This window comes from Rutidosis leptorrhynchoides, chromosome 10 (genome assembly GCF_046630445.1).
Source record: "Rutidosis leptorrhynchoides isolate AG116_Rl617_1_P2 chromosome 10, CSIRO_AGI_Rlap_v1, whole genome shotgun sequence".
In the NCBI taxonomy this organism is placed as follows: Eukaryota; Viridiplantae; Streptophyta; class Magnoliopsida; order Asterales; family Asteraceae; genus Rutidosis; species Rutidosis leptorrhynchoides.
Genome location: NC_092342.1, coordinates 58,736,861 through 58,757,273, shown reverse-complemented (window position 1 = coordinate 58,757,273; position 20,413 = coordinate 58,736,861).

Genomic DNA, 20,413 nt, shown 5'->3' with positions numbered 1-20,413 from the left:
CCAATAGTTAAGTTACAACGTTATAATACGAATGAAATCTAGGCGACACGGTTTAAAGTAAAGTCAAAAGACGCTCCATGAAATGCACGTATACTCGACATCCAATGCAAGTATCAAATAATGAGCGGAAGCATGTTTCACATATCGTGTAAGACCTGAGAAAAACATAGAAATCTGTCAACAAAAAAACGTTGGTGAAATCATAGGTTTAAGTAAGTAAGTGAGTAAAAGTAAGTAAGTCGAACCACAAGGTTTGCAAAGTTGAAATAATAGTAATACATTCTAAAAGTTAATATTCACGAGCACCCAATTATCAAAGCTTAACATTCCATCCATTGTATACCCCATCCATAGTGCTAGAACAAACACTGATTCTCGAAAATATATTTCATCCGTAGACGGTAGCGAACCGTCAGAGATGAGGGTTGTCAACCCATATGGCCATATAACATAAGTTCTCGCTTACACCCGTCAAGTGTAACTAATGATAATCGAATTGAGGATTTTTGTTCTAAACTCGTATGTAGAATGTTTGTTTTCCCGTTCTTGTGTTCACTTAGTTCAAAAGAATCGTTTATGTTTTCTCATCCCAAATATAAGTTCAAAAAGAGTAAAAGTGGGACTATGATCTCACCTTGAGTGCGAGAGTTATAAAAGTACTTCAACAAGTAAACGCGTGCAAAGACAAGGCTAGTCTTGACCTAAACATATAGGTTATATCAATAACGGTAAACACAAACGGTCAAAGATGTTCAATTAGTCCTATGGCTCGTTACGACTCGATTATATTAACATGTGAATCAACTAGTCAAGTTTCATGCAAGATACAAGTAAATAATCATGTTAGAAAGGTTGCATAAGTATTTGGTTAAGTTTGACAAAAAGTCAAACTTGGTCGGGTCAAAGTCAACGGAAAAGTCAACGGGGTCGGGTTGGGTATCCGACAATTTTTCTAAGTTATATAATCATATATGAGCATGTTAGCCAAGTTTCATGTTAATCGGAGGTCCGTAGCATAGTAAACCTTTTACGTCAAAAGATCAAAGCAAACAGCCCATTTTAGTGTATCAGGACGGTGTCCCAAAAATCAGGACGGTGTCCTGATATGAAGAGTGGGACGGCGTCCCAAATATCAAGACGGCGTCCCGATATGAAGAGTGGGACGGCGTCCCAAATATCAGGACGGCGTCCCAATTGCCTTCCAGGCCCTTTTTGCTGAATTTCTCAAGTGCACGACCCAAACTTCAAACAATCACAATTTATGATCCGCAAACAATTAGAACATGTATTTTATATCATCGAAAAGCTATTTCGACAAGGAATACAACTAACCACATATCATAAATCAAAATCATCATTTAAGACAACAAAAACCTCGTCGAAAGTTCATTAAACGTTCCAAATCAAGGTTTCAAGTTCATCAATTGCAATTTAAGTTTCGGGAATCCAATTTATACATATGATATGCCGTTTTGAAGGTAATGAAACATGTAATACAACTAAATACTTACTAACAACATTTCATGGCATTCAAATCATCAAAAGTTCATTTAAAGTCTATCAAACTCTAACGAAAATTCACAAAAATCAATAGTCATGAGTTTGATGTTTCCTTAATCAACCTATACATCAAAACGAAGCTAAAGATACTAGTAACACTTTTAAAACATGCACTTTAACAATCTAACAACATTTGATCATCCAAAATCAAGGATTTAGCAAGAAATTTTCATATTGAACTAGTTACACCAAAAACAACGAATCGGGCATACAAATTACATACACGACATCACAATGAGCCATAGACACTAATTAACAACTTTATAAGTCAAGAACACGAATTTAAAGAAATCTAGTGTTTTAGAAATGTTACCCAAAATCGAAGTAGTTAGCATCAAATCGAAGAGGATGATGAGAGGATCAAGAATATGTAGTTTGTTTTGATGTTTACTTCCTTGGTGAGATTTGGATGATGATTTTATGTTTGAGAAATGAGAGAGTTTGAAAGTATCAAAAATGGAAAAGGGAGGATGAATGAAAGGGATGAAGGAGGTTGACTCTTTGACCTAGTCAAAAGTTTGATACTTTGGCAAGTTTGGTCCCTCAACTTTGAATCGGGTGCGGAAAATAACCGAACGAATTATTTTAAGTTACACGGGAGTACGGGAGATATTAAAATCCGATAACGAAAATATTTAAAATGTTACATAACAAAGGATACGAATTTAGATACGAAGGGTATTATTTAAAAAGAAAAAGACGGGCGTTAAAATAATTTAACGGAAAATGCGGGATGTTACATTATCCACACCTCAAAAGAAATTTCGTCCCGAAATTTAGTTGAAAGTAGTAGTCGATATCTCCTACTCGAGACTTTACGTTGTCAATGCTATGAATAAGTGAAAGTACGTCCTTGAGTGTTCTCATGAATTTGGATAGTCAGGGTTTTACGTTGTATTAAGGTTTGGTTTTTACGATCCCCAGTTTCAACTGGTTTTCCCCTATGAAGAGAAGTTTATCATCAATAGTTGATGTATCTAGCAGGATTGCACGTTCCTGTTCTGCAGGACACGTTTCTAAGTTTGTTACACGAAAAGTAGGGTAAACGGAAACTTAATTGCATCGGAAGTTCTAAACGGTAGGAAGCGGTTCCAATACGCCCCAAGGTTTCAAAAGGTTCAATATTGCAGATATAGCCTTTCTCGATTTCCTAAAATGGATTTCACCTTTCCAAGGTGCGGTTTCTCAATATTACGCGATTACACACTGGGATTTGTGAGGTTTTCATCTAAGTTTGGTATAACTCTTCTGGCGACCATGGGTTGTCTCTAGCCCTCCTCGGACTTGAACGATCTCAATTGTTGTTTCTTGATGGAGTTCAGATTCGGCGATTTGCTTGCCGCATGCTTTGGTTAAATGAACAGGGGTATGACATTAGCGGTCATATAGGGTTTCGGAAGTGCTGCGTTAATATACGAGTGATAGCTGTCGTCGTAAAAGGAACTACTAAAGGTGACAATACCAGTCTGTAACATGTCTTTCCAAGATTGAATCGTACGTTTGCTCGGTTCGTCGGTTGTGGGAGATACGCGGTACGTATGTCCAAGTGGGTTTCCAAGGTTTCGTGCAAAACTAGAAGCGATACGAGTATTTTGATCCGAGGTAATTGGCAATGGTACACCGTGTTAGAATAGGATCTCTTAAGATATGTTTGAACAAGTCAGTTAGGGTTTGAAAAAAAAATGTTCGTTAGGACTATTCACCCTCGTGGCGAATACTAAGGTAATATGAGGAATTTCTCTATCCATGGAGAAATGTTACAAGGAGTTCCCTTAAACGGAAGTGCGAGCGATAAAGATAGGAGTGAAACGAGGACTTAGAATAGGATGAGCTTACATCTCGAGGTTGCCATAACGTGCCTCTAGTTGTCAAAAAAAAAAAAAAAATGAAGTCTGAAAGAGAAACGAGATAGTACACGTAATTGTATAGTTCGGGGTTGAATAATGGTTGGACGATTATCAGCAATGCAAGTGCGTTAAGTCAAAGAAGAGTGAAGTATCGTTGGATTGTGTGTTATCTTAAATTCCAGTAATATCAGACGGTAACGGTGAAATAACATAGGTATGTAGTGTGGTACGTGATGACGAGAAAGTTGATCGGATCCACAATTTAGTATTCGAATTCTTCGCGCAAAATAACGAATTTTAGTTACGTTGATTTTGAGTCGAGAGAGTATGCCTTTCGGCGTTCAAGTAGAAATATTTCCATATTTGAGTTCCATCTAGTGCTATACGAATTTAGCTAGGAAGGTTGGTGTGAAGAATCACGTTCAAGGCTCAGACATGAAGAGATTTAAAGTTGTGTAACACGAGAAAAGTCAGAAATGAATCTTCGGTAACAACCGGTGAGATCTAAGATTTTTACGAATACAAGTCTGAGTTGGGAGAGTTTCCTGATTACATGTGGCTTGATTTCGAGATTGATTGTAACGACCTGACCATAAACATCATGGTCTAGAAAATTGGACTTCGTTCAACAGAAATTCTCACTCAGAGACTTTGGTATAGAGTTGCTCTTTTCTCAAAAGTTCGAGCGGGAGATGGTGATGTTGTTCGTTTTCCTTCTTTACTTGGATAGGTCAAGATATCATCTATAAATACGATAACGAATTAGTCTATATGAATTTGCATACGCGGTTCGAGAGGTTTGTGGATACGGGCGTGCCTTGGATAAATCGAATGGTACCAAGAGAGATTTACAACTAACGTTGTGAGTTCGGAAGATGGCTTAGGAGACATCGTCTCCCTTAACCCCCAATTGGTGATAACCGGAACGGAGGTCGATTTGGAATACACACGAGTTTCACGCAAATAATCATGAGGTCATGGATACGAGGAAGTGGGTATCGGTTTCCAACCGAAAATTATTTAGTTCACAAAAATCCATACATAATTGTAGGAAAGAAAGAAAAAAAAAATTTCTCCTTAACGAATAGGTTTTGAGCTCCTTAGTTCTATAGGTGTCAAGTCATAATTCTTAACGTATATCCTCTGATAAAATTTATAGGCACACAATATATTCCGTTGGTCACTTAAATTGCCTAAGTAGTGTCTAGGGAAAAAGTGGAGTGCAAAGAGCACGAGTCAAAGACTTGGTTATAAAACGTCTAGCGGTAATGGAATCGAATAAGTATGAAGTATACGGTTTGTTGTGAAGAAACGTACCCGTTACTAGTCCATCGTCGTTCCGGGCATCCTAGGTGTCGATGTTGAAGGTTCAACGGCGTGCGTTGGGGTTGATTTTCTTATTTGGGCACACATTCCTAAAATGACCCAGTTGGCCACATTCGAAGCAAGCACCCGTTCTGTGTGCGTTGGGCATCTTTCGAGCGACGGGTCCTTGGCGCCGGTGGCGAAACCTGCCACATCCTTCAAAGTGATGCTTGTGGCATTCGTTACAAAAAGGTAGTTTTCCGGCATAGCCTTTCTTGTCGTTGGAGGTAAAAGGCTTCTTGGCGGAGTTGTTGTTATTGTTGTGGTTGCTTGATTGAGAGGCTTCCCATGTTCTTTTGTTGTTACTCGGGTGGTTCTCGACCATTGGTGCCCGTGCTTCCATTTCATTCACCGTTTCTAAGGCTTGGCGGGCCATTGTTAAAGCCTCTTGTAGGTTAGTGGGTTGAGATGTCATTACCTTGTGTTGAATGCTCTTAGGGAGGCCATCCATGTAAAGTTCGACTCTTAGGGATTCGGGAGTCATGAGATTTGGACACATCGAGACTAGTTCGGTAAACCGTTGATTATAAGCTTCGAGGTCATTTCCGACCGTTTTTAAATTCCTTAGACCCTGTTCGAGCCTTCGAGTCTCGTCGCGCGGGAAGTATTCGGTGATCATTCTTTCTCTTAATTCGGTCCAAGAGAGTGTGTGGGCTTCATCGCTTCCCACTAATTGTACATACGTGTTCCACCATGAGAGAGCAATACCGGTGAAAGTGAGGGTGGAAAACTTGACCTTATCTTGGTCTCGACAACCGCTTGTGTTAAAAACGGTCTCCATTTGTTCAAACCATCGGGTGAGAGTAACCGGTCCCCCGGTTCCATCAAAAGTGGGAGGATTGTACTTCATGAAGTTCTTGTAGGAGCAACCTTCGATTGAATTACCGGCTCCATGATTGTTGTTGTTAGAAAAGTGATCGGCCACGGTCGTACCCACGGCGGTGGTTATCATTCGTTGAAGAGCTTGTTCTAGAGTTTCGAGAGGAGTATTGTGTTGACCTTGGTGAGCCATTGTTCCTTCATGAGACAAGAATATCGTTGGTTAGTATTTTCAACAATACTAACCGTGGCATGGAATAAGGATAGAGAGAAAATTTTCCTTGACTCGCCTTAAATTCTCTATGTCATAATGTCGGAACGTCCATGTGAATCACCGTAATATAATCCCGAAAATTATATTACCCTGATTCTCATGTGCATTTAACATTACTTCATAAAGTCAAGGTGGCGCATCAACAAAATTTATCAACGTAAGATCAAGATCGAATACGAGTTAGATATGATAGAAGAGTTCGAGTATAAATGCACAATTAGTCAAATAATTCCTACTTCAGTCTATATGCCGGTTGTAGTCTAGATTCACCTATGTACCCTATGACTCGGGGTGGACACAAATGAACTCTAAATCCCTACAACCAAGGCTCTGATACCACTTGTCGCGACCCCGACAAATCGTCAAGTGACGGCGTCGGCTACGTGGGTCCCATTACCTGATTATAAGTCTTTTAGATAACTTTTGACCAAAATATGTCGCCTTCATTTCAAAATAAAGATTGTTTCAAAGTTTACAAGAATTGTTCAACCAATAGTTAAGTTACAACGTTATAATACGAATGAAATCTAGGCGACACGGTTTAAAGTAAAGTCAAAAGACGCTCCATGAAATGCACGTATACTCGACATCCAATGCAAGTATCAAATAATGAGCGGAAGCATGTTTCACATATCGTGTAAGACCTGAGAAAAACATAGAAATCTGTCAACAAAAAAACGTTGGTGAAATCATAGGTTTAAGTAAGTAAGTGAGTAAAAGTAAGTAAGTCGAACCACAAGGTTTGCAAAGTTGAAATAATAGTAATACATTCTAAAAGTTAATATTCACGAGCACCCAATTATCAAAGCTTAACATTCCATCCATTGTATACCCCATCCATAGTGCTAGAACAAACACTGATTCTCGAAAATATATTTCATCCGTAGACGGTAGCGAACCGTCAGAGATGAGGGTTGTCAACCCATATGGCCATATAACATAAGTTCTCGCTTACACCCGTCAAGTGTAACTAATGATAATCGAATTGAGGATTTTTGTTCTAAACTCGTATGTAGAATGTTTGTTTTCCCGTTCTTGTGTTCACTTAGTTCAAAAGAATCGTTTATGTTTTCTCATCCCAAATATAAGTTCAAAAAGAGTAAAAGTGGGACTATGATCTCACCTTGAGTGCGAGAGTTATAAAAGTACTTCAACAAGTAAACGCGTGCAAAGACAAGGCTAGTCTTGACCTAAACATATAGGTTATATCAATAACGGTAAACACAAACGGTCAAAGATGTTCAATTAGTCCTATGGCTCATTACGACTCGATTATATTAACATGTGAATCAACTAGTCAAGTTTCATGCAAGATACAAGTAAATAATCATGTTAGAAAGGTTGCATAAGTATTTGGTTAAGTTTGACAAAAAGTCAAACTTGGTCGGGTCAAAGTCAACGGAAAAGTCAACGGGGTCGGGTTGGGTATCCGACAATTTTTCTAAGTTATATAATCATATATGAGCATGTTAGCCAAGTTTCATGTTAATCGGAGGTCCGTAGCATAGTAAACATTTTACGTCAAAAGATCAAAGCAAACAGCCCATTTTAGTGTATCAGGACGGTGTCCCAAAAATCAGGACGGTGTCCTGATATGAAGAGTGGGACGGCGTCCTAAATATCAAGACGGTGTCCCAATATGAAGAGTGGGACGGCGTCCCAAATATCAGGACGGCGTCCCAATTGCCTTCCAGGCCCTGTTTGCTGAATTTCTCAAGTGCACGACCCAAACTTCAAACAATCACAATTTATGATCCGCAAACAATTAGAACATGTATTTTATATCATCGGAAAGCTATTTCGACAAGGAATACAACTAACCACATATCATAAATCAAAATCATCATTTAAGACAACAAAAACCTCGTCAAAAGTTCGTTAAACGTTCCAAATCAAGGTTTCAAGTTCATCAATTGCAATTTAAGTTTCGGGAATCCAATTTATACATATGATATGCCGTTTAGAAGGTAATGAAACATGTAATACAACTAAATACTTACTAACAACATTTCATGGCATTCAAATCATCAAAAGTTCATTTAAAGTCTATCAAACTCTAACGAAAATTCACAAAAATCAATAGTCATGAGTTTGATGTTTCCTTAATCAACCTATACATCAAAACGAAGCTAAAGATACTAGTCACACTTTTAAAACATGCACTTTAACAATCTAACAACATTTGATCATCCAAAATCAAGGATTTAGCAAGAAATTTTCATATTGAACTAGTTACACCAAAAACAACGAATCGGGCATACAAATTACATACACGACATCACAATGAGCCATAGACACTAATTAGCAACTTTATAAGTCAAGAACACGAATTTAAAGAAATCTAGTGTTTTAGAAATGTTACCCAAAATCGAAGTAGTTAGCATCAAATCGAAGAGGATGATGAGAGGATCAAGAATATGTAGTTTGTTTTGATGTTTACTTCCTTGGTGAGATTTGGATGATGATTTTATGTTTGAGAAATGAGAGAGTTTGAAAGTATCAAAAATGGAAAAGGGAGGATGAATGAAAGGGATGAAGGAGGTTGACTCTTTGACCTAGTCAAAAGTTTGATACTTTGGCAAGTTTGGTCCCTCAACTTTGAATCGGGTGCGGAAAATAACCGAACGAATTATTTTAAGTTACACGGGAGTACGGGAGATATTAAAATCCGATAACGAAAATATTTAAAATGTTACATAACAAAGGATACGAATTTAGATACGAAGGGTATTGTTTAAAAAGAAAAAGACGGGCGTTAAAATAAATTAACGGAAAAATGCGGGATGTTACATGTGGGAAGAATTTACCAAGTTATTTAAAACACATATCACATATGTTTGTACAAGATTATTGCAGGTACTTTTGTTTTGGGCGATTTTAATCAGTTTTACCTAATTTATTGTAATATATTTGAAAGAAAGATGGATCTGCACGATGAATCAATTCCATCATTAAAAGGAAGTAAAGTCTTCCGAAAAAGACACGCGCTTCTTGATTTAGGTCAGGAAGTTGTCGTCCAGACCAGTTGTAGAGTCTACAAAAAACCATAAAAAGTTTTCTTTAAAATCAGCTGGAAATCCACGGACCTCACCATCAAACAGGGTCGCCAAGTGGTCAGACTTATCCTAACCATGTGAGGATCTGTCTCGTAAAATGGGGAGGGCGCCGTGCAAATTAGCTTGATAAGACTAATGAATCAGACCCCCAGAAAGGATAATCTCCTTAAAGATTAAAAATCAGCTTTTAAGCCTGATATTACTCAATCCTTGAGATTGACTTTAAAGATTGAGAATTACAAACTCAAGGAATTCGATGATATCTAAACTCGAGCTTGAAAGAGAAAATATTTTGATCAAATTAAAACCGATTTGTTTTCTGAAAACCTATTTTCAATGCGTTCATTACCATTGAACGTAAAATCCTAAGAATTCACCGGAATTTATTAGGTCACCTGAACCAAATCGGGTGTCAACCGTAAGAACGGTGGTTGCATAGCATGGTCGAAGACAGGACCTTGTGCCAGACCGAAAAACTATAGGGTGATCTTTACTATTGCTCCTACAAAGGATAGTAATTGCATCCGACACGATATAGACCATAATCAAAAGCATGTCACGGGACATTGCCTCAGCAGTTTCTTGTTCAACGCTTTCCTTTACAACCGGACGGTAGTTTACCGAAAGGTAATATACAGAGCAAGTAAACTGGACGTGTTGCTTTCCCAATACAAGGTTAACAAGTAGGTGACACAAAACCATAAGTTTTGAGCTAAAATTTTCAAATCTGAAACTCACAAAACCCACAAAAACAATTTCGCAAACACCGGTAAAGGGTTATTCCGAAAAACTTATCTAGGGTAAAAGCTAGATTGAATTTTCAAAAGATCAATTGTTTTCATAAATATCCAATTTCCTAAAGGATCTAAATTTTCATAGTCATGTGGGACTGTAAACCACAACGTTACTATCATTGTTCATACCGCCAAATCGAAATCACTGATGTACAAAGTGTGAAGAATAAAGAAGTGATTCTAGTATTTTTATTTCAAGACTATATTGCTTGAGAACAAGCAACGCTCAAGTGTGGGAATATTTGATAATGCTAAAAATGAACATATATTTCATAGCATTATCCCTCAAGAAAGACAAGATTTTAGTTGCAATTGTTCTATTTACAAATGATATTCGTTTAAATAATAAAAGGTGAAGACAAAAGACAGATTCGACGAATTGAAGACGCAAACGACCAAAAAGCTCAAAAGTACAAAGTACAATCCAAGTAGTTCAAATTATTGATGAGAAACGTCTAGAAATTACAAGAGTACAAGCAGCGAAACGCAAAGTACAAGATATTAAATTGTACGCAAGGACGTTCGAAAATCCGGAACCGGGACCAGAGTCAACTCTCAACGCTCGACGCAACGGACTAAAAATTACAAGTCAATTACGCACATGAATATAATATAATATATAATTAATTTTTAAAATTATATATATATTATATTATATATTAAAACCGTCGGCAAACAAGAAAAAAAAATTATGTGAGCTAGATCAGAGGGCCATGCGATCGCATGGCCTGGAAGAAAAATTTCCATGCGATCGCATGGGGCCAAAAGTCAGGCCAAGTGCTATAAATTGCAAAGTTTTCAGCCAAGTTTGGTACTCCTTTTTCTATCCTCTCTATCTCTCTGATATATATATATATATATATATATATATATATATATATATATATATATATATATATATATATAATATTTTAATTTTAATTTTAATTTTAATTTAATAATAATAAGGGTTTGTTAGCGAATGTTGTAAGTGTGTAAGTAAAAATTCTGTCCGTGTAACGCTACGCTATTATTAATCATTGTAAGTTATGTTCAACCTTTTTAAATTAATGTCTCGTAGCTAAGTTATTATTATGCTTATTTAAGCCGAAGTAATCGTGATGTTGGGCTAAAATATTAAAATTGGGTAATTGGGCTTTATACCATAATTGGGGTTTGGACAAAAAAACGACACTTGTGGAAATTAGACTATGGGCTATTAATGGGCTTTATATTTGTTTAATTAAATGATAGTTTGTTAATTTAATATAAAGATTTACAATTGGACATACCTATAAATAACCATATACACTCGATCGGACACGATGGGCGGGATATTTATAAGTACTAATAATCGTTCATTTAACCGGACACGGGAATAGATAAATAGTTAATGGACTTATTAAAACAGGGGTGAATTACATACAAGGAAAATTGGTGTATGATGGTTATGCGAGGTGTATATAAAATAGCTATTAAATTTTAGCAGGAAAATACTATTAAATACGATACAATTTTACACAAGATATTTATTTATTTAGAGAATGGATATACTTAAACCTTGCTACAACACTTATAGGCAGTGTACCTAATCGTACAGTAGTGTAGTTTTTAGTAAGTCCGGTTCGTTCCACAGGGAAAATCTTTAAACAAAGCTTAACGCTATATTAGTTTACTTTTATAAAAATACAAATATATATATAAGTAATATTATTATTATAAAGGGGGGTTTTTACCGTTTAATGACCGGTTTGTCGATTTTAAAACTTTAGTTGCAGTTAAAACCAAATGTAAAATAATAAATAAATACAAGACTTAATTTAAAGCGTAAAGTAAATAACGATAATGAAATTGCGAATAATAAAAGTGCGATAAAATAAACTTGCGATAATTAAAAAGTACGATAATTAAAAGTGCAATAATAACAATAAAAATGCGATAATTAGAATTGCAATTAAATATAAAATAAAGGAAATTAAATATGAAATAAAAGAATTATGCTTATTTAAACTTCCGTAATCATGATGTTTGACGTGTTGATTTTAGTTTTATGCCCATGGGTTAATTGTCCTTTGTCCTGGATTATTTAATATGTCCGTCTGGTTTTTGTCCATAACAGTCCATCAGTCATAAATATAAAGTGCGAGTGTCCTCGATAAATTATCCTTATACCCGAAGTTAAATATTCCAACTAATTGGGGACTTAAACTGTAACAAGATTTTAATACTTTGTTTAATAATTACACCAGGATGTCGACTGAGTGTAACCCAAGGTTTTAATATTTTGTTATCAATTATACCAAGTGTCCTTGTACATAATTTCACCCCTGTTTTAATTATTCTAGTGGCTATTAATCCATTCCCGTATCCGGTTAAATGAACGATTATTCGTACATATAAATACCCCGCCCATCGTGTCCGATTGAGTGTATATGGTAATTTATAGGGACGCCCAATTGTAAATCTTTATATTAACATTAACAAACTATCATTTAGTTAAACAAATATAAAGCCCATTAATAGCCCATAGTCTAATTTCCACAAGTGTCGTTCTTTTGTCCAAACCCCAATTATGGTACAAAGCCCAATTACCCAATTTTAGTAATTAGCCCAACATCATGATTACTTCGTTTTAAATAAGCATAATAATAACTTAGATACGAGACATTAAATTAAAAAGGTTGAACATAACTTACAACAATTAAAAATAGCGTAGCGTTACACGGACAGAATTTCGATTTACACCCTTACAACATTTGCTAACATATCCTTATTATTAGAATTATAATTAAAATTAAAATTAAAATATAAATTATAAATATTACGTATATAGATAGAGAGATGGATATATGAGTGTGTCAAATGATCAGAATTCGGTTGGCTTTATAGGGAATTGAGTTCAGGGATACTCCGCGACTCGCGGCAATTTTTGCCTTCAAACTCCGCGAGTCGCGGAGTTTGAAAATACAGCTCACAAAATTTGGAGTCTTTCTTGCCGACGGTTATTTATTATTTATATAATATATAAATAATTATAAGAATTATTTAAATATTATATTATATTTATGTGCATAGTTGACTTGTAATTTTTAGTCCGTTGCGTCGAGCGTTGAGAGTTGACTCTGGTCCTGGTTCCGGATTTTCGAATGTCCTTGCGTACAATTTAATATCTTGTACTTTGCGTTTTGAATCTTGTACTCTTGTAATTTCTAGACGTTTCTTATCAATAATTGGAACCTCTTTGATTTTATTTTGTACTTTTGAGCTTTTTGGTCGTTTGCGTCTTCAATTCGTCGAATCTGTCTTTTGTCTTCACCTTTTATTATTTAAACGAATATCACTTTTAAATAGAACAATTGCAACTAAAAGCTTGTCTTTCTTGAGGAATAATGCTATGAAATATATGTTCGTTTTTAGCATTATCAAATATTCCCACACTTGAGCGTTGCTTGTCCTCAAGCAATATCGTCTTGAAATACTAGAATCACTTCTTTATTCTTCACACTTTGTACATCAGTGATTTCTATACGGCGGTATAAACAATGGTAGTAACGATATGGTTTACAGTCCCACATGACTATAAAAATTTAGATCCATTAAGGAAATTGGATCTTTATGAAAACATTTGATCTTTTGAAAATTAAATCTAGTTTTTACCCTAGATAAGTTTTCCGGAATAACCCTTTACCGGTGTTTGCAAAATATTTTTGTGGGTTTGGTGGGTTTCAGATTTGAAAATTTTAGCTCAAAACTTGCGGTTTTGTGTCACCCACTTGCTAACCTTGTATTTGGAAAGCAACACGTCCAGTTTACTTGTCCCGTATATTACCTTTCGGTAAACTACCGTCCGGTTGTAAAGGAAAGCGTTGAACAAGCAACTGTTAAGGCAATGTACCCTGACATGCTTTTAATTATGGTCTATAACGTGACGGACGCAATTACTATCCTTGGTAGGAGCAATAGTAAAGCTCATCCTTATAATTTTTCAGTCTGGCACAAGGTCCTGTCTTTGACCATGCTATGCAACCACTGTTCTTACGGTTGACACCCGATTTGGTTCAGGTGACCTAATGAATTCCAGGTGAATTCCTAGGATTTTACGTTCAATGGTAATGAACGCATTGAAAATAGGGTTTTCAGAAAACAAATCGGTTTGTAATTTTGATCAAAATATTTTCTCGTTCAAGCTCGAGTTTAGATATCATTGAATTCCATGAGTTTGTAATTCTCAATCTTTAAGGTCAATCTCAAGGATTGAGTAATATCAGGCTTAAAAGCTGATTTTTGATATTTTAAGGAGATTATCCTTTCTGGGGATCTGATTCATTAGTCTTATCAAGCTAATTTGCACGGTGCCTCCCCATTTTACGAGATAAATCCTTATCATGGTTAGGATAAATCTGACCACTTGGCGACCCTGTTTAATGCTGAGGTCCGTGGATTTCCTGCTGATTTTAGTGATGACTTTTCTAGGTTTTTCGTCAAACTACAGCTGGTCTGGACGACAACTTCATGACCTAAATCAAGAAGCGCGTTTCTTTTTCGGAAGACTTTACTTCCTTTTAATGATGGAATTGATTCATCGTGTAGATCCATCTCTTCTTTTCTTTCATCGGGTAAAACAGTTTAGTTTAGTCCAAAGCAAAAGTATTTTCAGTTATTTGTTACAGATATATGTGACATATGTTTAAGATAACTTGGTAAATTTTCCCACACTTGGCTTTTATTTTCCTTTTTATCGTCCTCTATTCCATTTTAAATGAATTTTAACATTTTGGTTTGTTTTTCAATTTATGTCCTTTCTGAGGTAACAATAATTTAGTGTTAAAACCTAGTTTTATCGTTCATAAATATGTATAAACATGATTTTGAGTTCATTTAATTGAAAATTTTGAAAATTTTTACTAGAATTGGGTAGTCAGTATATAAGACTAGGGCTGTTCTTTATTATCACAGAGCACTAGATTCTAATACAACTACTGCTTTACTAGTATTTTTAATGGTAACCCAGTGTTTAAGATAAAAATTTTAAAATCCGAAAGAATTTAACCCCTTCCCACACTTAAGATCTTGCAATGCCCTCATTTGCAAGAAATCAGTAACAATTTAAATTATTGAGGGTGATTTGTGTGAAAATGATTAAATTTTACCAAAGTTTCCAAATATATTGGCGTTTGTTTGCTGAATGATAAATGGTGCACATCATTTGTTCATTCCGTCTTGTTGTTATTTCACATATATTTTGCATCTTGTCGTCAAAATTAGTTGCTTTTGCTGAACTTAATGCCAGTCTTTGAAAATGCGTTGTTTTACCCTGTTGTGTACATAAGATAAACTACAAACATATATACATATTTTTGAAGTTTGGTATATTACCCCACATTCAAAAATTATTAAAATCTAAGAATAAAAGTTAAAAAATTATAAAAACTATTACAATATTAACATAAGTATTAAACGTATCAACATTACAAATTACAAAATAAATAAAACTAAGTAGACTAGGGATGATACTGATACCAGTAGGGGTTCCATGCATAACCATAGGTGCTATAGAATGCTTCGGCTGGGTTATACGTAAGATACGGTGGTTGCATCTCTATAGACCAGGGAGGGAATATGGGTTTTGGAGTAGGAATATAGTTTCTACCTATATGTTGGCAATGAGCTATGATTTGGTTTTGATGAACTTGCCAATCTTCAAATGCTCTCTGTCTAGCATTTTCATACTCCTGTGAAGCTATAAACCTTTGCATTTCTTGCATTTCATTTCCCCCTCCTACATTACCTTGCCGTTGGTTTCTCTCAACCTGTGGATGTCTACCATGGTATTGTACTGCGGCGTTATTTCGCCTCTTCAAAACTTTCGCACCATGGTAACATTTAAACCTATTGTATCGCGGGGTTCTGGTTCTTCGACTAATAATCCCCCCCGACTTATATCCACACCGAGATATTCAGCAATCAAAGTAATAAAAATACCACCTCCTATAATGCTATGCGGTCTCATCCCCCTAACCATAGCTGATAAATAATAACCCACACAATAAGGTATACTTACAGCGCTTTGTGGGTCTCGAATACACATATGGTAAAACAAATCCTGTTCATTTACCTTTTCCTTGTTCTTACCTCTTTGTGTAATCGAATTAGCTAAAAACCTATGAATTACTCTTAATTCAGCTCTATCTATATCCAAATAAGAGTAATTTCCCCCTTTGAATCGGTGATGGCTTGTCATTTGACTCCATACACCATGTGTATCAAAATTTTCATCTATCTTTCTACCATTTAGTATCAACCCTCTACAATCGGCAGATGCTAACTCCTCAGGTGTATATATACGTAAAGCCTGAGCCATGTCTAGTAAAGACATGTGGCGCATCGAACCTCCTAACAAAAATCTAATAAAAGATCGATCGGTTAAACTAGCTACCCGATCATTTAATTCTATACTACACAACAATTCTTCACACCATACTTTATATACAGGTCTACGCATGGTGAATAAACGTACCCAATCATTAAAAGTAGAATTACCATACCTTTGTGCAAGTAATTCCCTAATTGGCCCGGCCAATTCTACAGCTTCTAATGGTCCCCATTCTATGACCCTAGGTACCTCAACAACTTTAGAATGAAGAGTATGCAAACCCCTTTGGTATTTTGGATAATCTATCCAAAGTCTGTCAAATCTCAGGTTCGGGTGCAAATCTTCCAAGTGCATATCAGAAAATGTCATGACTAGATGAGGTATATCTTGCTTGTAGTAGTTATCCACCTCCTGTTGTTCCGCATTCTCAGCAGGAGCATTGCGAGCTTGGGATGAAGATTCACTCCTTTCAGTCTGCAAAACACATCAAACACAATTTTTGTGCATCCAAATATGCATTAGTGTCAGCAAAATCATCAATCAAAATAATTACAATGACATGATCAATTTATATCAAACCTAAGCTCATTTTCACATTTTTATCAAATCTACACTTTTTCAAATAAGCATATACGAAACTGTTCGCCAAAAACGATAGGCATTTTGGGTAAGTATATAAAAAATAGCCAATTTTAAAGCAAAATATATATATATATATATATATATATATATATATATATATATATATATATATATATATATATATATATTTGGAGCACTATCAATTAAATGATACCACTATTTAGAGGACATCAAGTTTATGCCAAAAGTTTGTGACCTTTTATAGGCATTTTGGAATTTGGCAGCTCCACGAGTCGTGGAGTTTTTGGCCTTCAAACTCCGCGAGTCGTGGAGTTTGAAAATCCAGCTCACAAACTTTTGGCTCCTAGCTTGTCGACATAATAAATATATAAATATAAAATATAAATAATTAATATAATTATTTATATATTATATTATATTCTTGTGCATAACTGACTTGTAATTTTTGCACCGTTGCGTCGCGCGTTGAGAGTTGACTCATGTCCCGGTTCCGCATTTTCGAACGTCCTTGCGTACAATTTAATATCTTGTACTTTGCGTTTTGTAACTTGTACTCTTGTCATTTTTAGATGTTTTTCATCAATAAATTGAACCACTTGGATTGTATCTTGTACATTTGAGCTTTTTGGTCATTTGCGTCTTCAAATCGTCGTTTTGGCCTTTTGTCTTCGCATTTATTTAATATAAACGATTACAACTTAAAATAGGACAATTACAACTAAATAATTTACATGTTGGGAGGATATTGCTACTAAATGTATGTTCATTTGGAGCACTATCAAATATCCCCACACTTGAACGTTGCTTGTCCTCAAGCAATACAGAACTTGAAATATAATACATCACACGAATCACTTCTTTATTCTTCACACTTTATACATTAGTGATTTTGAGATGGCGGTATGAACAATGGTAGTAACGATAGAACCATGGTTAAAGGTGGGTGTGTTATCCACAGTTGCCTCGGGTTTAGGTCAACGACACTTGCAATCAAATAGCCGATTTACTTTCGGTTTCCAAAGCAAAGTGCACATTTGAAAGGCGGTTTACAGTCCCACATGACTATGAAAATTTAGATCCGTTAGGAAATTGGATCTTTATGAAAACATTTGATCTTTTGAAAATTCAAGCTAGATTTTACCCTAGACAAGTTTTCCGGAATAACCCTTCATTGGTGTTTGCAAAATATTTTTTGTGGGTTGTGTGGGTTTCAGATTTGAAAATTTTAGCTCAACACTTGTGGTTTTGTGTTACCCACTTGCTAACCTTGTATTAGGAAAGCAACACGTCCAGTTTACTTGTCCCGTATATTACCTTTCGATAAACTACCGTCCGGTTGTAAAGGAAAGCGATGAACAAGCAACTGTTAAGGCAATGTCCCGTGACTTGCTTTTGATTATGGTCTATAACGTGTCGGACGCTAGTACTATCCTTTGTAGGAGCAATAGTAAAGATTATCCTATGATTTTTCGGTCTGGCACAAGGTCCTGTCTTCGACCATGCTATGCAACCACCGTTCTTACGGTTGACACCCGATTTGGTTCAGGTGACCTAATGAATTCCAGGTGAATTCATAGGATTTTACGTTCAATGGTAATGAACACATTGAAAATGGGTTTTCAGAAAACAAATTGGTTTTAATTTTGATCAAAATATTTTCTCGTTCAAGCTCGAGTTTAGATATCATTGAATTCCATGAGTTTTTAATTCTCAATCTTTAAGGTCAATCTCAAGGATTGAGTAATATCAGGCTTAAAAGCTGATTTTTGATCTTTTAAGGAGATTATCCTTTCTGGGGATCTGATTCATTAGTCTTATCAAGCTAATTTGCACGGTGCCTCCCCATTTTACTAGATAAATCCTTCTCATGGTTAGGATAAATCTGACCACTTGGCGACCCTGTTTGATGCTGAGGTCCGTGGATTTCCTGCTGATTTTAGAGATGACTTTTCTAGATTTTTCGTCAACCTACAGCTGGTCTGGACGACAACTTCTTGACCTAAATCAAGAAGCGCGTTTCTTTTTAGGAAGACTTTACTTCCTTTTAATGATGGAATTGATTCATCGTGTAGATCCATCTTTTCTTTCAAATATATTACAGTAAATCGGGTAAAACTGATTAAAATCGTCCAAAACAAAAGTACCTGTAATAACTTTACATAAACATGTGATAGATAGTTTTTAATTGAATAACTTGGTACATTCTCCCCACACTTAGTTTCTTTCTTTGCCTTTTTATTCTCCTTTATTCCATTTTAAATGAATTCAATCGTTTTAGGGTGTTTCTCAAATTATGTCCTTTCCGAGGTAACGATATTTTCGGTATTAACACCTAGTTTTCATCGTTCATAAATATGTATAAACATGATTTTGACTTCATTTAGTTGAAAATTTTTCAAATTTTCACAAAATTTGGCAAATAAACTAAGTATAAACCCGAGAGAATTTATAACCCTTCCCCACACTTGAGATCATGCAATGCCCTCATTTGCATAAAATCAGACTATAATTATAAATTCATGAGGGTGATTAGTGTAGAAAAGTAGTTAAAGATACCATAGATTTGTAGGATGATAGATGGTGCACCTCATCGTTCATTCCTTCTTGTTTTATCACACATGCTTTTTTTTCAAAAACAGTTGCTTTTCTGAACTGTTTGCTAATATTTGAAAATGCGTCTTTTACCCTTACTTATTATGCATGTTTATTTAACGAGTTATGCACAAACCCGAACCCCTAATTTAATGTTAAGTGGGGTTAGACTTCCCCACACTTAGCTGATGACATGTGAAGTCGGTAGAATAAGTTCCACGAATTAAAATAGTGAGCCAGTTATTTACATCTCGGGTGGTGTATAATATATCAATGGGTTTAAAGTTTAGACTCTCCCGATCGTCACTACTTAATTCTTTTTTAAGTGTAGCTTTTAGTAAATGGATATGTCTCTTTTCTGGTTCTTGGTCAAATGGATTGATATACATCGACATACATATTATATGGCGGACAATTCCTAACATTTCCTTTCTTTTATTCTCGAGATCAAAGTTTTCACCTCTATTACCCAATTGGGTGAAATTTGAGGTGTCAATATCTATTACAGCTCGTAGTTCATCTTCGATAGATGACTTGTCTATTGAGAATATTGGGTTGGAAGGTTGTGGAATGGTGAATTTCGGGATTGGAGTAGATTCTTCTTCATTAACGGTACTTATTGGTCCCACCACTTTGGTCTCGGGGGTAAAGTTTTTAACGTTATCGTTTTCCCAAGAGTACCAATTTGTCACCCTTACTTCTTCTTCATTCATTGATTGATCGATGATTTCGTCGGTAGAGGCTAATGTGTCGATATGTTGTGAAATTGGTAAAACTGAATAAAAAGTATCATCGGGATAGTTGGTGATTTCGGAGCTATCGAATTCATCAAAATTCGATGATATGAGATTTTTTTGCACAATACTCCTCAGATCAACAGGTGTGTAGTCTGATAGAGTTTCAGCTTGCCCGTTTACAAACTCTCTCATTTGTTCATTTTGAGCATTGAGTTCTTCGAGTTTGATTTTCATATTGTCTAATAAATTTTCAGACACGTAATTTTTCTCGTCTATGAAATGTCCCGTTCTTATTGATTAAAAACATTCCATATTAATTGATTTCGTTGCGAGGTTTTGACCTCTATATGAGACGTTTTTCAAAGACTGCATTCATTTTTAAAACAAACCATAACCTTTATTTCATAAATAAAG